Source organism: Calonectris borealis, chromosome 22, assembly GCF_964195595.1.
Source record: "Calonectris borealis chromosome 22, bCalBor7.hap1.2, whole genome shotgun sequence".
Taxonomy (NCBI): Eukaryota; Metazoa; Chordata; class Aves; order Procellariiformes; family Procellariidae; genus Calonectris; species Calonectris borealis.
Genome location: NC_134333.1, coordinates 8064095 through 8080747, shown reverse-complemented (window position 1 = coordinate 8080747; position 16653 = coordinate 8064095). Strand labels below are relative to the sequence as shown.

The 16653-nt window shown below is 40.8% G+C and overlaps 1 protein-coding gene across 2 annotated transcripts in view; it reads right to left on the bottom strand.

Moving 5' to 3' along the window:
* ZNF652 (zinc finger protein 652) overlaps positions 1-16653 on the bottom strand; it is a 35601-nt gene that overhangs the window by 10023 nt on the left and 8925 nt on the right. Inside the window, exon 1 of one of the 2 annotated variants that reach the window (XM_075171460.1) lies at positions 16255-16550. The exons of the other annotated variant lie outside the window; for it this stretch is intronic. The gene's annotated coding sequence lies outside the window, so the exon portion shown is untranslated. Of the gene's footprint in view, positions 1-16254; positions 16551-16653 lie in introns of those variants that run through there. 2 annotated transcript variants of the gene reach the window in all.

Sequence of the window (16653 nt, the reverse complement as noted above, 5' to 3'; positions counted from 1 at the left end):
AAAGACAACAGAGAAAACAAAGTCAATTAAAAAAAAAATCACTAAAATCTTCAGCAAATTCTTTTGTTCTGAGTTTGTACAACTGGGGTAAAGCGCAGGGTATATTATCTATGAGCTGTATCTGCTGGGGATGGACTGTCCTATAGCACTGTCTCAAGCAAAACTGGCAGTTAGGTACAAATATGTGCACCTTTTGTGGGGATCAGAACTGGTACTAGACTCCCAAGATACGGAAATCAAGGCATGCTATCCATTTCAAAATGAATATTTTCCACCCGCCAAAGATCACCACCACCTGCCTCAATGCTGGGCCAAGATGCTGATCTGTGTTTCTCCTGGACTCTGGGGAACGCTGATGGCTCCAAGACTCTGCTCTGCTCCCATACACCTCACCATCAAACAAGGTGCATACCTACACAGAAATACCTCTTCTCCTTCTCTATCTCCCAAAGGGAGCCCATCCTTACCCAGGAAAAAGGACATACTATACCGAACAACATTCCATTAATGTTGATATGCATGAAGAATTTCAATGGAGACATTTTCAACTTGCAGCACTAAATCAGATTAAGAACACCGTGTCCCCTGCTTGTTTCCACCTCAGAGATCCCTCATACAACCTCTTGATTTAAGGCCCTTACTCTTTTGTCTCATTCTCCCTTCCCCCAGCTACTTATTCCTCAATGCAGTAGCCAAACAATATTGCATTTGCCCATCTAAATTTCACTTGCAGTTATCCAAGTTGGAATTTGACCAGGACACTGTTACTTCCTCTTGCAAAAAATGCCACGTGATCCCTAATGAATACAAGTAATCAAGCTCTCACATCTGTTTTTCACCAGGACAATTACATTTTGGTAGCACAGTATTGCAACACCAAGCCAAGATTTTTGGCTGTGCAGATCAAGTCAGAAACACATTGGAACTCCTGACCAAACAGCATACTCAGGACTAAACCTGCAACTGAAGCGTGAAGAGGAGGAGAATTAAGGACAGAGCCTAAGAGACATCCCATGACTAGAGGACAGAGAAGGGCCCTAACAGAAAATGGATGGATCAACCAACTAAGTATGAAGAAAATCGGATCCCTACTACCAGCGCCTGAAAATTTCCTTGCAGCTATAAGCTTGGGCTAAGTCCAGCAGACAGGTATAAACCACTTGGATTTTGCAGAATCATACGGCCATTTTTATTAGTAGTATTCTTGGAGCAACAATAAAAAGCAACCAACCTAAAGCAGTATTACAGACATGGATTTTAATGATAAATTTCCTTCCACATCGTACTGAGTTAAAATACCCTCCACGCTACAAACGCAGTAAGTTCCATCCAAACATGTTTTGATAGAATTTATATATTATAGTTTCTATTTTACTCTTCCACCAGAAATCTCCCCCTTTGAAGTGAATTTAATTGAACAGGAGATGAACCTACCAATGGTCTCGGTGGTTTGAGTAATAAAAAAACCTGAACCTTGCCCTACAATCTTTGTGAAGTGACACACTGGGGAAAGTGAGGGACTAATAACCAGTCGTCTTGATTACCACCTTAAAGTTAATCAAACAGATTCTTGAACGGTTCTCCAATATTTCCAAATGCACTCAAAAAGCGCCCCGAAGATGCCTGACAGACTGACCTGCAGACAAACTCACAGCACCACAACCGCGGGGTCTATCCCCGCTGCCGCATACTTGCTCCGTCCTCGGCAGGGTCTCAGCTCCCAGCTTCCCAGCTCCAGAGGTGAGGCGGGAACACAAGTGCCAAGACCCAGCTGGGCCAGGAAATATGTGGCGATGGGCTGTTAACATTGGCTTGTGATCACAAGTCATATTCAGATGGAAAAACTAGTAAATAATAAAATAAACTGGTTGTGATTGCAGGCCAAAATGAACAACCCTATACCCAGGAAGGCCCTTAGAAAGCAGTGGGCATGACGAAATCCGCTGTTTAGCTTTTCCTTTAACAAAATTTAAGGAATTATTCAGAAGCTCAGAAAATCACTGTGTCATGTAGAAAATTATACGTGATTATTTCCTCAGCATATTTAAGCATCTCTCAAGTTGCACAAGTAAATCAGGAAGGCTATCAGAATGCTGCTGCTAGACAGCCAGAAAAAGCAAAAAACTTGTCAGGAAAAGGAAGCTTTACCTCCACCCCCCCCCATTTACTGAATGTTGAAATACTCTCTTTCCATATCCAGCCATCATTTCACCTCTGCTCATTTAAGGAATATTCGGTATAATAAACCACTTTGTATGAACACAGTACCACTTCAAATAAAAACAAAGGGGCTTATTCTGAGTTATCAAAGCTATTTGGTCTTAAAACCACTTCACTCTGAAGAATCAGTAACCTACTTTCGCTTTGAATACACCGCCTGCTACCCTCAAGGGACACGCAACTTTCGAACAACATTATTTAACAGTCAAACAGCTGGTAAAGCAAAGCACTCCTTACACATTTAATACCATTGACGCACTACTAGAGTACTGACAGTTCTGAGAGACAGTAGTTTAATTACTGCCCAAAATATTTTAATAGAAGATTTTTTTCCTTAAGTTTCTAATCCCAAATGTAAGAAAGCATCACTTGGGTGTTTTTACTTCCTGTTCCCCACCCCCTTTTTTTTTAAAAAGATGAATCCACTTTTTTCAAAGCCGCCAAACAGCTTGGGCTCACAGAATGAAGTTCAGCCATACTACAAAAGGGAGCAATACAGGTTCTGATCAAAATGTAAAAAGGATACACAGTTTCAAAGCAATTTTTGAAGAAGCCTACCTAGACATAAAACTGACGAATAACTGTATTACGACCATAGAATGAACCTATGAGGTGCATGCGACACTTAGCAATCAAAGATCATACAAGAAAGGTTTGCAAACCTACGAATATTAAAGGCTGAAACCCAGAAAAAAGTACACACAACTTGCAGACAAATGCGTAGGTGGAGGAAGCATGTGTATGTGGGAGCAACACTTCATACAATGCTTTCGCTACTTCTAAAGAAAAACCACATTTCTTCACATTATCTGTACTAAAAATAGAACAATTTCTAGCAGAGCGTGCTAGCACAATTACCTGCCCCAACTTTGGCTCAACAGATGCCTTGAAATCAGCACAGACCAAGAGCAATATACTCAGAGGTTAACATGTCCTTAGTTTGCCCTCAGAGAGGGACCAGCTTGACAGTCTGGCTATCTCCTATTTTCATCTAACCTGCGCCAAGGATGTACCATTTGACTTCTGGCAAGCATCCACCAGAAGCAGACACCGATGTAAAGAAAAGCACTGCTTCTTCCAGCTTTTGTAGTAAGTGAAGTGGTTGCACAGTCATTTCTGCATATCAAGGCTCCCTGCGAGCTACTGACCCCCGCTTGGCCTACAGCTGTTTGCCTGCTATCGCAAACAGGCTGCCAGCTCCACAGATGTACACTTAACTGCTCATTCTTTCTGCCTGGATGTTTCTGGTGGCTCCCATAAAAGGACAGAAGAGGCACTTCGGGGCACTCCGCAACCAGACATGACCCTGCCGCTCCTGGTCAATGGGACAGTGGCCTGATTTTTTTTTTTTAAAAACCAGTTTAATTGCTGCCCATAAAAAAGTTATCAATATTAGCTCTGAAAATTGACAGATGCTGGTCTAATTCACTTTGCTGTAGGTTGGCACGTCTAGAAGCATTGCGGGCACAAGGGCGATTTGTCTACAGACACAAAGACGGCACTGTATCGATTTATTACTTAGTTAACATCTGGAAGTTCCCCCTACTCTTCACAGATAGCCATAAGGACCAGAAAATTCCTTTAAAAAAAATACCCATGCCTCAGTTCACAAATCGGTGGCATTTGCCACAGTTTTGCACACACCATAAGGAAAAAGAAGAGGAAGGGTAAGAGCTTCAGGCTTTCCTGCAGCTCACCTACTTCTTGCATGAAAAGTGAATACTATGGAAAAAGAGATTGCAATGGTCAATGTCCAACATTAAAAATGCATTAATTTATTAGCCATCCATTATTTTCTTTCTTTGTTATAAGACAGCCTTTCCAAGACAGGCACAGAAAGTAATTTTTTGTTTCTGTTTACAAGCCACTTGTACTAGATTTCACTTCCAACTTGGTAGAGTAAGTAGTGCTCGCAACCTTGATATAGCTCACAAGACAGCAAGACAACATTATTTATCCAAAAGTATACAGCACCTAATACGTGGGGGAATCTGAGCCGCAGCTAACACTGCAGCGCCAAAATACCACACACCTTACACAAGCATCACAAATAATATGCACGCTTCCTTCACAACACCAGACCTGTAACTTCTCACGAGATAATCCCCAAAACTTCTTTTTTTTCCCCCTCTTCAGTTTAAGAGCAGACAGATCTCAGTTTAACAACAGCTTTTTAATGGATACAATCAAGAGGCATGGCGGGGCATGAGTAAGTTTTTCTCTCTGCCATTTCAGTATATAGACCACTGTATATAAAACCAAGTTTAATGAGAAAGTTTGAGTATCTTGACATTTGAAATTTTCTTTTCCATAAAACAAGACTTCTCTCAAACTACAATTAGAGAAACTAAAAGTTAAGAAAACAATTATAACTGTGTTATAATTAAAGGCAATGCCATTTTGCATATGCATTAATGATCTTAAGTTGTTCAGGATCCTGAACGTCTTTTGGTTGGAAGCTACAATCCAGCAGCTCCATTAAGTCCTGGGGCAACCAGATTTGCACACAGTTTACAAGCAGTGAAATAACCATATGCATGAATAAATAATCTACATTATTTAAGATAATGCACCAATTTCAAACTAGTCAAGTAGTTGTTCAAGAAACTACACTCAGAACAGGACTAAGGCAGTGGCTGCAGGTTGGGGGGATTGATTAAATACAGCTCCAACGTTATGCCAAACCTGTTACAGTGCGGACACCGCTCAAATTTCTAACCAAAACCGGAGCGCCAGCTTCCCTGCTTCCTGAAGCTGGGTCAAAGTTAACTCATCAGGTAGAAATTCTAGTACAGCTAAACCCTATGTGAATTCAGAATGCAAAAGTGTAGCTCAAATCTTTCAAAAGAGCAGCATCATTGTAAGTTAAACGCTTTCACACTTATTAGTCACATTATTTGGATACAGAAGAAGTATTAGAACTATGATAAACTGGCACATGTATTTATTTTGAAAGGCTGATAAGCGAATGCATCGTTCTGGCAAATATAAATGTAGAGGTAAATAAGAGTGTGATTTTTCACTTAGCTTCTGTTAATATTAATCAGTGTTATCCGTTAATCAATTTCAAGTCAGCAGACAGGACAGAAATACAAGAAAATGCATCAGAAAAATAAATTTTTCATTGCACAGATACAACTTAGCTTTAAGTATACTGCCCAGCACAAAGTTATGCAGTATATTTCCTAAAAATAACACAACATTAATGCTTTCTCACTACAACTCTGCTCTATGAAATCCTTAAGTAATGTGACTTCTGAACAGCATATTAGCAAGAAATGACTAGAGCTTGCAATGTGAAAATACAAAGTGTTCGACTAAAATGATCCACTCACCTACAGTTCAATACATCAGCAATATTTCAGAGCACATGAAAAAAAAAGTTTCAATATACTTGCACAGTTTGAAGAACAGGTGCATGAAACAGGCACAGCAATTCCCAGTTAGTGCGAAAACACATCTGGTACAAGTTACATCATGTCAGCGGATAGTAATCAGGACTATAACACAAGAGGGAATTATTTATATCATCGTACAATCACTCCTTTCTTGTGCATCTCAGCTGCTTTATATGCAAAAAACTGAAAATATGTTCTTAAGTGGTAAGTTTTATCTCAAGACAGAGCCACAGTCAGCACATCCTCACAGTTTTTGCATTTCTATGGGTAAGTACTCAAGCCTGCCTTTGCCCATGTAAATGCAAAATAAAAAGACTGACTGCAACTAACGATCTATTCTGTCATCTGCTAGACGTCAAGGGCCAGCTTGTAACACCCACCTAAGAGATGGTATCTGTAATAGGTTCACCCTTAGTAGAGCTACAAAGGAAAGGAGAGAAGAGTAATCCTATCTACTGTATCAGAAGGACAATTTTGTGCAGCCGACACAGACTTTGGCAATATGGTGTAACATAGCAAGAGGATACTCAGAAACAGCATTCACGACAATTCCTGGGACTGTTCTGTGAAAAACAGAAAAAAATCATAACTCTCTTCTCTTCACTGCAAACTCAAAATTCGCTTGAAACAGATTTTCTCATCAACTCATATAAAAGACCAGACATAAAGCGGTGTGTGGCACTGTGGCTTGTCTTTTGGTGAAATTAAAGCTATGCCACATATTTGGGCATCTCTGTCTCAAATGGATTAGTCTTAGTACAACTAAGCAAACTGACACGCACATCATAAAAAACCAACAACGTTGGCAGTAACTAAAAGTATTGCAGGGAGTCTTGGCAGGGAAACAAAAGACTGGAGAGTGAATAAATACCGTCCAATTCTCAAAGTAAAGGTCCACGCAGAAGTATGTTCGATGGGGTGGTATATGAAAGCCTGAAGATGCAGCACAGCATCTAGGCTGTCCCATCTTCCAATTATTTTTTTCGACCATTCCTAAAATAATCTATGATAGGTATCTTGCTAACTCAGCAGGCAACATATTTTCACTGTATGGAGCTGGCTATTTGCCTGCGAGTATTTAACAGTCTAATGGAAAATGAAGCAGACCATATTTCCAATTCCAGAAAAATGCCTTATATAATATCCTGCAGCTAAAACATAAAAACTACGATAAAAAACCTTCAGGCTTTTTCCATTTCTTAAGATGAATTATTTGGCTGTATCTAGAAATCTGGTTTGAGGGACAAAGGCTTTCAAACCAGTGATTTCCAGAACTGTGAATCTGGAATTTTTTCAAGCATTATCTCCACAAAAAATAGTTTAAGAGGTTGCCATTTCAGAATTCAGCGGCATTATAATCCCTCAGCTTTTGCAATAAGCTGAAGGCTTTCTATCGGCTATGAACTAGTTTTAGATATGACAGCCATAAACCTCAACATTTTTCTTCTACTAGGCAAAACCATCTTGAAAGAAGTTCTAGTACACCACGATATACACTCAAATTAAGAGTCTAAGCCCTTCCTACTACCTTAAATATATAAAAATTAAACACCTGTGACTGAATTAGGAACTTCCTTATATTCAAATCTATTGTGTCTCATCTATATCTTTCAATGCAAAAAAATGAAAGCAAGATTAAAACAAAACCAGGTCGTTACCACTCAACAGTAGTCATTGACATGTGTACACCTAGCTTTCACATTTATTACTTTTCTGTAATTGTTTGATAACTTGAAGACACATATATGAAGCAAAAAGCTTTCTATGACCACATTGACAGATCATCTGTCCCTTCAAATTTGTATACTCATCAAAATACATGCCAGAAGTTCAAAACTACCCACTGCTATGATACTGAAGGGCAATTGTTTCATTCATTAGTCTACTCTTTGTTCCAAATCACTTTTTATTGCCCAGTTTTCTTCTTGCTCAGTGGCAAGATTCCTTTTTGCTTTAAAACCTCTTGCTTTCATCATTATTTGCTCGTGTATCTTGAAGACTAGCAAAAACTGCACTAAGATTTTAAACCGTCCATTTATATTCATAGATGCCAACGATGACACTAATTAAACATCACTAACTCATTCTAAGATTGCAAATGATTACACTAACAATATAGGCTACACACAAAGCCATATGAAAACAAAAAGGACATCTATCATCAAGATCTGTACTTCTGTTTCCCAAAGTTAGCATTTTTCCTCCCAGAGAGGAATGGAGAAAGAGGCACTAGATGTGTATCTGTGTCTTTGAATATGTACATGGAGATCAGTTAAGAGAGCTCAAAAAAAGGTAAATGGTCTGTCCACAAAGTAAAGCTGACAGGTGTAACTTCCACTTGGACATTTATTCTGGGAGGAAAGGTGTTTTTCCTTGGTTTAAGCCGACAGCACTAACTTGGCAAGAAATAATAAACTTTTATGTCCAGAATAGACTTACCTCCTCTCCTAGCAAGCCCTACAGGAGACCTTTGCAATATGCAGAATGGAGGTAACAATCAAGTTTTGTATTTTTTACAGAAGGGTTCAGTTTAAGAAAACTCACTTGTTTGCTTACGGCTCTTTGTTGACCAGCCTGTACTACACATTACAGCACATAATGTGCTCCTGTATCATTTATCTTTTACACTGTAATAATGGAACGTCTAAAATAATCTCATCTGAGCTAGCGCATGATGTTACACGCACACTTTACAGAGTCCCGCAGTCACAGTTTAATGTAGTTTTTAAAAAACATTTTGATTCATTTCCAGTCTACCAGTTTATCTTAAAAAAACCTGCTAAATATTTTGGAACTTTGCTGAGAGTGGTATGTAGTAGAAAAAAGAAGATTTAAATAGCAAAATCTTCTTTGGCTTCATGAAGTGTGAATTTGATCTCTCCAAAATAAAGTTTGTTCTTCTCACATCATTGGAATGTGCTTACGGATAGGTTTAAAATCCTCTCCATTTTTCATTTAGAGCTCTTTACACAGCAGATAATTTTGACTTTGAAACCAGCAACAAGTTTGTAAAAACCTCCATAGCAACAAAAAAGCTTGCAGCAGCTGCACAGCTGCCCTCTGCACAGTGGCAGATGCACTAGCTAGGGGCATGACTCACCACTTGCACTGGTAAACGCTGTGCGGATGGAGAATTAGCACAAGGAGCTTTCCCTCCTGTCCTTACCTGGGCTTCTCTTAGTACCTCCTCCTTTCAAACTGCCCACAAAAACACACCTGCATTTGCCTGCAGAGTTTCAGTTTTACAACTCCTAGCAGCATTTTAACTACTGAACCGCCAACACTACTCGGATCAAGCCCAGCTAACCTTGTGGGTAATACAAAGATTGATATGTGCGTTCATGCAAGCACAAATCACCAGCAGAACTGCTGTCCTGGAATGATTGTTGAGAAGTTTAAGTAATCTAGTGTTGACAAAGTCTAAATATGCCAATACCAAAACTATACTATTGTAAGTGTTTCTCCTTGCACAATGTCACAACGCTCCTGTAAACCCTGAATAACCATTCGGTACGGTTATCTTCCACTACCAATTACTGTCTTGTTTTGAGCTACTGAATCTTCTGAAACATTACACACAGAGTTTGTTTTAGATGCACAATGTAAACTTTTGGAAAAACAGACTGCCTTGCTTTTATAATATTTACATAATTTAACAAAGCACATTTAACAACACACAAATTTATCAGCTTCCAAGACATGCCAACCAAGTAACAATACTTCAACAGAACTCCTATTTGCACATATTCTACCTTTGCAAGTAGAAACTACATTTAGCTCTCCCTGAAGTTACCAGAGTTAGACATGGAGAAAGAAAGCTGTTCAGCAAGTCTACGTGTGATCAAAACAGACACTGTACCACAGCAGCAGTTCATTTCAACCTCCACATGTTTTACAGTTGCAATTCTCAAGCATAAATACTCTTCCCACTGATATAGTGGATTTTATTCCCAGTTTTTCCTCTAATTCATTATGCAGCTATGGACATCTTATCTCCGCTTTGTATCTAAATTTCCTTCTGGGCAAAGTGAGGACAATTATCAGCTAAGGCCAAAGTTACTTGTTCATTTTAATCTGATCTAAGTCTGTGTGGCTGCCAAAGGAGGCAGCACACTCTTTCCCTATTTGTATGCCAACGCTAGCATTCTTATGGTTGCAAGGCGAGATGCCTTGGGAAATCAGTCTTCCTGGAAAATAACCATTCCTTGGGATAAATATTCAGCTGGATCAGTCCTCTGAACCAGCTCACTGTGCAACTTCATGAATACTACCATGCATTACAAGATTTTGCTTCCTGAAATAATCAATTTGTTCTACAGGTGCAATCTGGCTTTCACCTTCCATAAAATACCAAGACAAGAGAATCAGAAGCACAATAACAAATTTGTGGAAAACATCTGAGGATTATGCTTAAGAATTGAGGTTGAAAAAATAATGTATTTTCAAGAACCTGTAGCAAACAGGAATTTTTCTCAAATGACTTCAGCCTGTGTGTAGCTCATGCTTTCATTTAAAAATAAGTTCCTAGTGATTATGAAAATATTCTTAGATATGAGTTCTTTCTCCTTACTGACAGTTATAATCTAAACCCACAGATTCACCTTTAAGAACAGTAGGATCAGAGTTATAGGCTTCAAGTCAAATCCACATCTTGGCAAAGGTCTGAACGAACTATCACTGAAACCACCTCAGGACCTACTCACTGGCACATGAATTCCAAATCTCAGCAATGAGATGCTGTCTTTACAGCAACCAGCAAGTTTCAGGGTGAGAGAGAGAACACTTGAAAAAAAAAAAACCCAAAACTTTTCTTTTCCCTCTTGGCAAAAAGGAACAACAGTTACTTAGCTTCCTAAGCAAGACAGGGAATAGCATCTCCGTAAGAATCTCATAAGATTGGGGTTATTTGTGCGAAGGGAGGGTGAGAAGGGAAGAAGAGTGTCCACTGACAGCAGGGATAATTAACTTCATCTTATTGTCTGAATTTAAAGTGCTTGGAGTGTGGGATAATAGAAGTCGGTTGTGCACAGGAGAGATTACGTTAAATGATTTTATAGCACCGTAAGTGGGCTAGGTAATTTATCAAAGATAAGTAGAAGGCAGAATCCTTCATCAAGAAATCTGCAGGTTAGATGAAAAGCTATGAAAATCTAAAAGAGGGAAAGAAAACAGACTGGTTTAGGAAACAAGTTTAAAAAAGGCCGTAGAAAACAGTGTAATAAAGAACGAGTAAGGTGAGGGGACACCAAACAGGAAAACACAAGAATTGGAATGAGTTTAGAAAGGTACAAGTGGAAGAAGAAAAGTGCAACAAGGTATGTGTTAAAACAAAACTGCCTGGCAAAAAGTTGCAATTAAATTCAGGACATAATTTTTCTCAGACCTTTAAACTGCAGTCAGCATGGCATTTCACTCTGACTAATAGATTTTGTCCTGCAGCTAGTAACTGTGAAATGAATGATTCAAGACATGCACATTACAATAAAGCAAACTAGAGATTCTCAGCAGCCATTTTTACTATTACATGACGTGGGCAATGAAGATGTCTTAGGATATGTTTCTGTCCCTGCTAAAGACTTCTGAAGTCGCATCTATACACCACAACTTGTATTTTCATTATCTCAAGCCTACTGGTGTCGCAGTGCATTAAACGCCTAAGCCAACAAAAGTCCCTCATAAAGTGACATGCAGTTAAAACATGGGAAATCTAAGCACAGTGCGTGTCACTTAACAGGGAACCTGGAGTATTTACTACAGTGAGAAAGCATACAAAATATACTGACGAATGGCAATGCATCTGACCCCATCATTTATGTGAGAAATACCTCAAATTTGCTAGCGTGAAAAAGAAAAGAAAAAACGGAAAGTTTCTGGACTTAAGGATAGAGCTCCCATCATTGTATGAAACAGTGTAATTTGTTAGAAAGGATAGAACCAGAAAACCTACAAAAGTATGAGCAGGAAGGAGAGCTGCTTCTTTAAAGCATATGTAGCAAAAAATATCTGCATCAATCAGAAAACATAAATACTCCTGTTCAGCAAATGTCCAAAAATATTACAGTGACACAGCTAGCTGACAGTACTTGCTACGTGTTAGGATACTGGACACTAACAGCAATCAGGCTTTTCGTTAGAAATAGTCTGCCGTCTACCATTAAAATTCACAGTTGTCACCGTATGTAATTTGTCTTCAGACAGCACTATTAAGACACATTCCATAATTCCCTTTTCATCACATAAGCACTAAAAAGGCTTAAATAAGCATGACCTGCAAGCAACTGTGGAGTTCATAACAGATTTTTACTGTTCCACGTTTACTCGTTTCCACGAGACTAGTCAGCGAGAGGAAATGCAAAGTTCTAGTAAGCTTTCTGCACCTGCAAGATTCAGCTATGCTCCAACTCAAATATTTGCCATTTTTTGTGTACAACATTCCCATAAAAGAAGGTATGTGGATTAATGGATGCTTGTCTGTAAATTTTCAACTATAAAACTTTTTGCTTGTAAAAAAAGAAAAGCTCTACTACCTTATCCTACCAGGCCATCTGTCTTTGCAGTGATACCACAAATATTCCTCCAAAATTCCAGCTGCAAAACTTTCTGTTCACTTGTATTTAGTACCTGGGACAGAACGAAATTGGCTTAACAGGTTTTGTCTCAAATATTAATATGGATCCTAATTCCAATAACCTGTCTTCAAGCAGGCCCACTTGCCTTTTATTACATTCCTAAAATCACTTTTCCACTGAAAGAATCAAGTTTCAAAACTTAAAAATACACAAACAAGAGAGCAATACAGCATAAAGTGCTGGTAGTTGCTTAGCATAGCTAAATGTTTCTCTTGAGCGAAAACTACTAGTCTGAAACCTCCTCAGGGAAGGGTGTCTGAAAGTGTCAAGGAAACTAATGCAAGCTGCTTGTGTTAATGAGTTTAAGCTGCTGGCACCAGAGCTACCGCCAGAGTTTCACTCCCCATGCAATTGTTTTTCAGGAGGGAGGAGCAACCTAAAAATCACCAATTTAAGATCCCTTGGAAAATTAAGCATTTGCAAAAGTAATTTGGAAATTAGATACGAGAAGTTTAGGTTATAATGAATGTTTCAACTGAGCTAGGAAAGTCTGTCTGTTATGCTTTTACTAGTTATGAGACCTACATGAATTCTACTTAAGAGTTACAAGCAAACCCCACCCACTTTCCAAAATACTGAAAATTAAGGTCCTGCAAAGACCCAAGATGGTATATAATTTTACTCACATTTACTCACTTATAAGAGTATGTGTTTAAATACAGTTTGCAACTTCAAGGACAAATCGTATTTTTATTAAAATGTTCTTAAAGACATAAAATTTGTTGTTAACAGAGATTAGTTATTTAGACTTTTGATAGAAAAAAGGAGTTATTGCAAAGTTTTTGAAATACATAAGCCTAGTATTTACAGTGGAAACAGCTGGAAGTTAGGCATTTAGATCCACAGAAAGAACAGGTTAAAAACTACAGACTCTTGTTGGAAAAGACTGTCTGAAATAATTCAGCCATGCTTCCTCAGCTTGAGGAAGCTCAAGACATTATAGGGTGATGTCAACTGTAGACAGTATCTGCTCATTGACTGCATTAATATTTAAAGCGTATAACTTCATGATAATAAAATGACCTCCACATAAAAATCCACATTTTTTCGAACTATTGTGGGGGGAAGAAACAAACTTTGGTATCATAACATTCTGAAAAGACAAATAGCATGTATTTAGCAAAATGCAAACTAATACTGTTTCAAAAAACATAATTATGTTCCTTAAAATTTACTTAATCTTCCATTTAGAAGTCAAGATCTGGATCTTGTAGGGAGAGCTGTTTCACAGCAGAATACATTAAGAGATCAGCTGTTCTGTGCTGTAGGAATTTAACCAAGTAAGAGAATGGTTATAAAATATTTTAATACAATAATAATCCACAGAATCAGGTTGCTAGAGAACATATCAATCGTCTCAATTGGTTGGTTCGTCCTTCCAGTTATGTCTCTCTTTTTTGTGGGGTTAGAAACAAATTCTTTGACAAGGCATATTATAGTGTGCCACAGAGAAACAGGTCACTGATGACACGCAGTTTTGTAATCACCTTAAATACACCTGTGCCTATCTCAGATATGCTGTTGGTACACCACTCTTCCATTAGGCGCTGATACGGCACATGATACCAAGACTGGAAGATGGGATCTTGTTTACTGAGAGTATCTATTTGATGCAGTTGTACAAACTCAAAGGACTCTTCCCAAGTCGTTCTTAGACGGACATCTCGTGCTCTAGGGGGTATGACACCAGACAAAATAGGTTCGATCTATAAGCAATTTCTTGTACATATGATGACTTTCCATCTTTAGATGAAATTTCACCTCTCAGTTTGAAATTTCCACATTCTATGATTCTGGCAACGAGAATAAAAACCTAACATCCCAGTATCTTGCACTTGCAACAGAACCTGACAAACTGCTTTTATAATTTAGCTCCTATATATACCTAACGATTCGTACAAAACTGCTGAAGAATTTACTCTCCAGAAAACATCAAAGTTCCTATATCAGTATGAGGTGAGAAGAAATAATAATATAATCAATTAAGTCCTTTAAAACAAATGAACAATAGCCTATAATGCCAAAGTCTCTTTTGATCATGTAAAGATTTGAAAGGTTTTTTTACAAATATTACAAATGCTCAGCCACAAAACATTTACTCAACTGATCTTCCCAAATACAACTGATCTCAATTACTGCAAATAAATGCTGAAGCAGCTCTAAACATTAGTCGCCAAACACTAGATAAAATTATAAATAAAATCTTAAGTCTCTGACATCCTATTACATGCAATTGCTTAGTTAGAAAAGTAAAAAGCCTTCATGATTTTGCACTTCTCCTTCAATCAAATACTCTCTGCAAAAGCTTTCAAAATTTCTAACCCGCAACTACACATTCACACTGTGAGTTCAGTCTATATCTCAACTTTATTATCAACATCTAAATTTAAGTGTTGGCTGCCTGGGGCAGGGATGGGGCTCTTCATCCATTCAGCACAACAACCATATTGCAAGCACTTCATTAATCTCTATAAAGCAGAAAAAAAATGCATCTTACATGCAGGTACAAAGACAAATAAAGGGGTTTCAAATAGGTACCGGCGAGAACACTAGACTAGACCCATGTAAAGGATGTAAATTATCTGTTACCATAAAATATTAGATCCTTTTTATATGAGATTTTCCTACGCCACAGCCTTTTAAACCACACCAGTGTCCATAGTCCTGCATCTATAATGCTCATTTTGTTAATACACACCAGATACCTCAAGAGAAAGAGCACCCAACTTCCACATGCGAACAATCAAGCTGCAGTCATTCAGCACGGTGGCAAATCAAGGTGCACCAGACCACCCTTCACAAATCAATGCTCATGCATTACATCTCCTTTATTCAGCGCGCACACACATACCCCACCATCATTCTCTTGATTCACCGCGCATACACCACTGTCAACAAAGCATGTGCCAGTTGCCATTCCCAGAACAATACAGCTCAGGTCATCCCCTGAAAAGATAAAAATGCACATTCCTCACATCCTTTATGTCTACAGTACTTCCCTCGCTTTGACTTAAATCACTTCTGCTGCACAAGATGCCACAACTCAGTTGTGATTAAAGATACTTACATAATACTACTAAGACCAAAGAGATACACTATCTTGAAGCATAATTTTCATTCTAACAATATCTGTACCAAGACATCCACAGGACCGAAAGTTGCACACGAGGCAGTTAAAAATCAAAACAAAAACCAAAACCCTGGGACGCACATACCACAACATCAGTCCTGAGAGCAAAGAGAACAGGAAGATACCTAAGCAAAAGACTGAGGAAGGGAGAAAACATCTGATTTTTTCCCTTCACACACCTGGACCCAGCTACTGGACAAGGTAACATTTCATTTCCTCACCTACCCAATGACAACTCCAGTCCCAGAAGCGACTGCATTTAAGAACCGCGTCCCCTCCTAACAATCGCGGACCGTGCACCGTCCTGGCTGCACAATTAGCAAGTGACAAGGAGGAAGGAGAGGGCTGCCAGTGGCCCCCACACCTCCGTGCCACCACTCCGCGGGAGGGGGCTGGAAAGCAAAGGCAGAAAGCGCAGAGAGGTGTGGAAAGGCAGTCCAGCACAGCCAAAGACAGCACGATTATTTTTTTTTTTTCTCCCACTTGCTTCGTGCAACTCACCTTCCCTCCCCTCCCCCCGGGCAGGTGGCACAGCCCCCTCCCAGCGGGGTACAGCAGCCAGGGCAGACCCCCCGGCCCTCCGGCGGCGTTCCTCTCCCGCCCGCTCCCCTCCTCCCGCGGGGGGCTCCTCTGGCTGCACCCCCTCCGCCCGGGGGGTGCCCTGCCCGCACCCTGCTCCCCCGGGGGGCTGCGGGCCGGGCACGGCGCGGCCGTCCCCCCGCCCCCAGCCCCGCTCCCTTCCAGGCCGGGAGGCGGCTCTACCCCGCTCCCTCCGTCACCCACCCCCGGGCTGGGCCTAGCGCTGCTCGGCGGCTGCCGCCAGGCCCGAGGAGAAGGGGGAAGGGGATCTCCAGCCGAGCGGGCTGCCCACACTCACCCAGGCCGATCCCCTCGGGGCCGCCCCCGCCGCCTTCCATGCCGGGCGGCGAGGGGAGGGGGGCACAGGCGAGGCGGCGGAGGGCGGGTGGAGGAGGCGAGGCGGGAGGGCGGAGGGCAGGGCGGCCGGGGCCCTCCCTCTCTCCCTCCGCTCGGCCCCCTCAGCCGCCGCCGCGGCGCTCGAGTAGCCGCTGCCTCGGGCTCGGGCTCGGGCTCAGGCCCAGGCCCCGCCGCCGCCGGCGGACGCGGCTCCCGCTCCCCTCAGCCGCCGCCGCAGCGCTACGTGGCCGCCGCAGCCAGTCTCGCGACTCCGCCGCGCGCACGCGCGCGCGCGTGCCGGTGCGGGCGCGCGCCGAGGAGGTGGCTGCCGCGCGGGGGGGGTGGGGGTGGGGGGGGAGTG